General features: G+C 40.9%; 1 long non-coding RNA gene across 1 annotated transcript; it reads left to right on the plus strand.

The window, feature by feature from the left end:
- The first annotated feature begins 628 nt into the window (after positions 1–628).
- LOC134216663 (uncharacterized) lies at positions 629–1,224 on the plus strand. Its single transcript, XR_009980761.1, has 3 exons — positions 629–767; positions 829–934; positions 1,005–1,224. It is a non-coding gene; the product is annotated as an uncharacterized LOC134216663 (long non-coding RNA).
- The last annotated feature ends 5,532 nt before the right edge of the window (positions 1,225–6,756 follow it).

The following is a 6,756-nucleotide window of genomic DNA, read 5'->3' on the forward strand; positions in this document are numbered from 1 at the left end:
GCAAGAGGTTCAAGAGAAGACAATGTGAGCCACCCACCGCGAGTTTGCATCGGTGGTGACGAAATCGAGGTGGTAGAAGAATTTGTGTACTTGGGCTCACTGGTGACTGCTGAAAATGATACCAGCAGAGAAATTCGGAGACGCATAGTGGCTGGAAATCGTACACACAAAAAAATAATACTGTTTTTCTAAATATGTTCTACTTTAGAATTAAAAAGTGATTTATTTTCGTAAAATTTAAAGTTGAATTGTTCATCGCAAAAGTCAATTATTTGTTTTTAAAGTATTTTTTGTCACTTTCAATTATACATTTAAAAGTTCATACTTTCCCCATAAAAATTGTCGAACTGTCAGATCACATATTAAAAGCTCAGCACAAAATTTTAGATTGGGACACCTTAAGAAAAAAATAAATGTATTACTCATTTCACATCAAGTGGTAAACTTGGGCAAAAAAGGCATTTCAAGTGATGGCAAAATATGTATTAATATTTATTTAACTACATTTCAACCGCTTTCAACTCTTATCATGCATAAGGACAATCAAATTAGCAACAAGTTATTTATATAAAATGCAATTTCATTTATGCTTAACTTTCGAATACATTTCTCACTGTGTATTCATCTCGTCTAAGCATTCGGAGTTATCGGTGTATTTTTATTCCGTCATCGCAAAACAGAAGTTTCGGATAACTGGGTGACTTCTGAAACGCTAACCGGACTCCAACGGGGGAATGCAGATCGCAAATAATCGGATACTAAAGCAGGTTCGTTTGATTGAAATTACAATTTAAGTTTTGTGATCAGAGCCAGTAATTCTTTTTACAGAATCGATGCCGGCGAAAGAATTGTTTATATCCAGATGGTTTATCGAAGGAAAAAAACAACCTTTTTCAGCACTAAGCGGATACAAAAAGTGGAAGCCGATCAACAGGTTCGTTTGCATGATTTATTAGACATCTTTTTAAACTTGATCGTAATAAAAACTTGAATTTGCTCTATAGGTCTAAAAATGCAGACGAAACAAAATTTGGAAACAAATGGTTTACCGACGGAAAAGCAGAATAGGAACAGTCTATACACACATGGCCACAGAATAGTAATGCTGTAAGTTCAAAATGGAATATAAATAAAAGAATTTTCTCATGAATACAAATGAAACTGTTATTTAAAATAAAATGGAGGGAAACCCCGTGGGGAAGGGGTGGGTTGGCAGGTTTGGGAAATTTTCGATTAATAACTAAAAATTACACATACTATTTTTACAGTGCAATCATTTCATTTGACAGTTCCACAATTTATTTTTAAAAGTTCGAACTTTTAATTTCAGAACGGCAAGCTACTTTCATACCATGGTTGTTGCAAAAGTTAACGTACTTTTATTTTGAACATTCGCAACTCTCTACGAAAAAGAACCAACGCAACTTTTTATTTTCACCAACGTTTTTTTTTATTTTAATAGTGTTTTTTCTTTCTGTGTACGTACTTTGGACTCCGCAAGACGCTCCGATCGAATAGAGTTCGCCGCCGTACCAAACTGACAATCTACTAAACGTTCATTGAGATTCTCACGTCCGAATGTGTGAGTGGCGATAAAAGGAAAACAAACACTCCTAGAGGGTGCAACTCAGCAAAGATTGGGTAAAAATGAGTATATTTCCATATATTTTTTGACTCTTTTGAAATCATTGTGATGACCCGATCATTTTTGAGGTTATGAGCAAAAGGAAAACAAACATGTTTTTACACATGACGGATTGCACATTAGTGTGCGAGCGCTAAACGTCACTCATCTCTATTAGACCGGTAGTCCTCTACGGACACGAGACCTGGACGATGCTCGTGGAGAACCAACGCGCACTTGGAGTTTTCGAAAGGAAAGTGCTGCGTACCATCTATGGTGGAGTGCAGATGGCGTCGGTACGTGGAGGAGGCGAATCAACCACGAGTTGCATCAGCTGTTGGGAGAATCATCCATCGTTCACACCGCGAAAATCGGACGACTGCGGTGGGCCGGGCACGTAGCCAGAATCTTGGACAATAACCCGGTGAAAATGGTTCTCGACAACGATCCGACGGGCACAAGAAGGCGAGGTGCGCAGCGGGCAAGGTGGATCAATCAGGTGGAAGATGACTTGCGGACCCTCCGTAGACTGCGTGGCTGGCGACGTGTAGCCATGGACCGAGCTTCTATGTATTGCACAGGCCACTCTGGTCTTAGTCTGATAATAAATGAATAAGCTTAATATTATATTAACTTGCAAGTAGGATATTATGGAGTAGTTAAAATTGGCATTTTCACGGTGGCCGGCATATTGGTTACGGGTTCTGCATGGAATGAACTGCTCGAACAGCTCTCAATGTGCTATCAGTAGGCAATCGGATAGCCGATGGCTATCAGGCTATCTTTGTAGCATATTCGTATCTAGCAATATATCCGTAGACCAATCGATACAACCGGTTAGTTGCAAATAAAACGTTGAGCGCTTCAAATCGAAATATCCTCGTGTATACTCCGTTGGCACGGCAAATGCTGGGTAAAGCGTACCATTGGTACTTCGCGTACCTGAAGGAATAAAATAGACCCCATCTCGCGGTCCTTAGCCTGTTACCCAGCAACTCCTATCCCTACCTTCCCGCGGTGCTGGCCGCTGAGCAACCTTAGGGAAGATCGGGTAACCAACCCCGGTGGGAACTATGGTCGTATGCTGACAGGGAAGGGGGGGGGGTTTGCTCCTCTCTGGAGGTGCAAATCTTATTGAGCGTCTGTTCTCCATGTCAGGATCGGCTCACAACAGCGTCTGTTCTCCATGTTAGGGGCGGCTGATCATCGTCCGAGTGCCAGCGAGGGACTCTAATTTAAACTGTGCACCATGGTCCACCGGAAATAAGGAGGAATGGTCCTCCGGAAATTTAGGGGGTTTGGTGTCAGGCCTTGCAAGCCAGCAAAAAAAACTCACGCAACGAACAATCAACAAGAGAGTACGGAATGGAACCTGGAGATCACCACTGCAGACAGAATCACAAATCGACCACGTTCTGATTGATGGACGGCACTTCTCCGACATTATCGACGTCAGGACATATCGTGGCGCTAACATCGACTCTGACCACTATCTGGTGATGGTTAAACTGCGCCCAAAATTATCCGTCATCAACAATATTCGGTACCGACGACCGCCGCGGTACGACCTAGAGCGACTAAAACGAAATTTCGCCACTGCATACGTGCAGCATCTCGAGGCAGCGTTGACGGAAGCGGGTGAGCTCGATGGGGCCCCTCTTGAGGACTGCTGGAATACAGTTAAAGCAGCCATTAACGACGCAGCGGAGAACAACGTCGGGTATATGGGACGAAGTCGACGGAACGATTGGTTTGACGAAGAGTGCAGACAGATTCTGGAGGAGAAGGACGCAGCGCGGGCGGTCGCGCTGCAGCAAGGTACCCGGCAGAACGTGGAACGTTATAGACGGAAGCGGAGACAGTAGACCCGCCTTTTTCAGGAGAAGAAACGCCGCCTGGTAGAAGCGGAGTGCGAGGAGATGGAACAGCTGTGCCGTTCTCAAGAAACACGCAAGTTCTACCAGAAGCTCAACGCATCCCGCAAAGGCTTCGTGCCGCGAGCCGAAATGTGCCGGGATAAGGATGGGAGCATCTTGACGGACGAACGTGTGGTGATCGAAAGGTGGAAGCAGCACTATGAGGAACATTTGAATGGCGCTGAGAGTACAGGCAGTGAAAGTCAAGGCAGCGGAGGAGATGACTACGTCAGTTCAGCGGACGATGGAAGCCAACCACAGCCCCCACTGTGGTGTATCAGTTTTCTACTGCGGAAGAATCGCCCCAATTCACGACCTAACCGGACGACGCACACGAAGTGAAAGGCCAGTCAAAGTGCCAGGCTGCTGCGATGATAACCGCGATGATGTGGCAGCGTAAGGCTAGCGTGTTGCCAGAATAGCAAACAGCAATCAAGTAACGCTTGGAGTCGCTAAATCCAAAGTACGTGCTGTCAGCTCCCACATCTTCCCTTTCCTCTAAAAAAGACGTTTGCCTCAGAAAAAATGAATAAGTTATGGATTGCATTGGGTTATATAATGTAGCTATAAGCACCGATGAACCGGTATAACAGCTCACAGAAAGAAATTTAAATCTTTTTCACGCGATATGATTAGAAATCATTGAACACTTCTTCCACCTTGAATAATGGCTTTTCTATAGATATCTCTACTATGAAAAAATGTAGATGTTTCGAAAAACTTTGTAATATTTTTTCCAAGCCTACCAGCAACTCACAAAATGTTCGAACTCAAACTATCTCATAGAAATTCAAGCCTCGTTATTTTGAATATAACGGAGTGTGAAGAATTTCAAATAACTGTTGGCCCGCGGCCCACGAAAGGCACTCATCAGCATCGCACTTCTTCTGTTTGGACCCAGCTTCGTTTATGGGCAGTTTATACTCGATTACTATAACCTCCGTATTTCCCGAATTATACAGAGATAAAGTTTTAAATAGATTACTTTTTCAAACTAATTAACTAACTAATTAATTTGTTTATATGTTATTACAGGTTTGATGTATGAATGGTTTCTGGTTTCAGGTTTCTGAATGAAGCTGGTGCATTTATGAATATATCAATTGATTCAAATTGATACGACCTATTTTCTAGTTAAACATAAGCGTACGAATATGACTGAAGACTGATTCACATATTATTCAGTTGATAGTGTGTCCATTCCTTTAGACTTCATGCTATTTGCGCAACGACTTATGAGATGCACATGTTCAACATCAACATTCGGACATACGTCAGGATGTATCACAAGGCTCTTCTACTACTTCTAAGACTTTCTTGATCCACACGAGCTCAAAAATGTTTCTCAAGTAAACATAATTAAATTCATCTTCACTTCAAAGCACACAAACACACTAACTTGTTTTCAACCTGTTCAACCCTCCTAATCTTAAATTCCCCATTAAACTAATATCGTTAGGTATTTTTCTTCTTTTGTTTTTCATACCAACGGGTGGATTCGATAGGAAGAAAGACATATTAGATCTTTAACAACTCAAATATTTGGTTATTTGATCTGCGCGTGTACGTTAGTGCTTCATTTTTATTGAGACAAAAAAGATCCTGCCTTTTCACAATTTTCCTTTTTTGCCGCCATGAAATTTACACAGTAGCTCACGAGAGACGCACAACATCAAAGCAATCTTTATCTGTATCTTTCTACATGCATTACAACAAAATTACCATACGTTATCGACATTTTTCATTTTTCGCCATGACCAGGGATTAAATCCAAAAGAGAATGAATAAATCTCTCACTTATCATCTCTGTTTACATTTACGATATGTAGCATACCGTGAGATACTTTTTTCGCAAGCTATCATGATAAAGAACTTATCCTGGAGGCTATACCCCATGATTAATTTCTTTTAAAAAGCTCCAAATACAAAGAGAACTGATCCTGATTATGCATTTCATCTATGGTCCCCAACGCAAAATGATCCTATCTGACCTATCTGATTTTGTTTTTTTCGCACTTGTATACAAGTTTGATAAACTTGCTATCATGGCTTGTAATAGTTCGAAACAGTTTTTGCCTCTCTTTTATCGTTGTTCGTTATATAATGAGAGCGATTTCTGCAAACCCTGGCCAAAACATTTATGCAACGACTTCGGCTGCGACTCACGGCGCATGGTCGCAAAACAGCAGTATTATAAACATAATTATTTTAATTGTAAATTCAAATAAAATTTCCGTTCATTCTGGGAACAAAATTATATGTGTTATATAGGTTTTGTATAGCATTTAAATATCAGATTTCGCTTCAATACCAAGACTCCAATGTATTATATAATTTTTATACCTGGAATTGCATCCGTCTCCAATGTATGAAAAAAGACATGTTCTGACTTTCATAAGTCGATTGCTGCGTTCTGTGCTTATGCTCCATTGATTAAAGTCATTTGTTTCGAAACAAAACAACCAGCACTGCAAATTTGTTGTTTAGTCGCCTTGACATTTACAACACTCGGGTATCCATCAACGCGTCATTTGATTAAGGCCAGTATCGACTTAAAAAGTAGAGAGGTTACGGAATTTTGTTCAATATTACCAAGAGGAATTTTGACAACTGATCTGCATGGAGCAAATTGTCACTTTTGCTTACGGAATAATCGAGCAGAATATTTTTCCGAAAGTAAAGTGACAGCTCCCATTACTTTGCGTGGGAACCTTACAAATGCCAATTTTGTTTTTTGTTCTTTTCATGTGGATACTGTTGTAAGAATTTTGTTTCGATTCTTTACTTTTCGGATTCAGTAAACGGAATTTAACATGTGATTGAAATAGAAAAAGAAATTTCTTTTGAACACGATACCAACCTTTAGCAGGAAAACAACCACCACTGACGCACGTCTGCCAAACAATGTCGTTAATGTCTCATTCGCTTTAAAGCAAAACAATCAGCTATGTTTTGTTTATGATTTTGCAGAGAATCGCACGTCTGCAGAAAAACAACACTCGGGCATCTGCCATTTGCTTTGGGGAAAACAACTAGCACTGCGAGTTCTTGGTTAGGCCACCATGACATTTGCAGAACTGCAAAACAACAACATTCGGGCATCCGTCAATGCGTCATTTGCTCCTATGCAAAACAATCAGCAGTCTTTTTATTTTGCCGCTATGACATTCAGACAGCGATTCAGGAGAAATTGCACATCTGCAGAACAACAACACT

The sequence above is a fragment of the Armigeres subalbatus genome, chromosome 2 (genome assembly GCF_024139115.2).
Source record: "Armigeres subalbatus isolate Guangzhou_Male chromosome 2, GZ_Asu_2, whole genome shotgun sequence".
NCBI classification, from domain to species: domain Eukaryota; kingdom Metazoa; phylum Arthropoda; class Insecta; order Diptera; family Culicidae; genus Armigeres; species Armigeres subalbatus.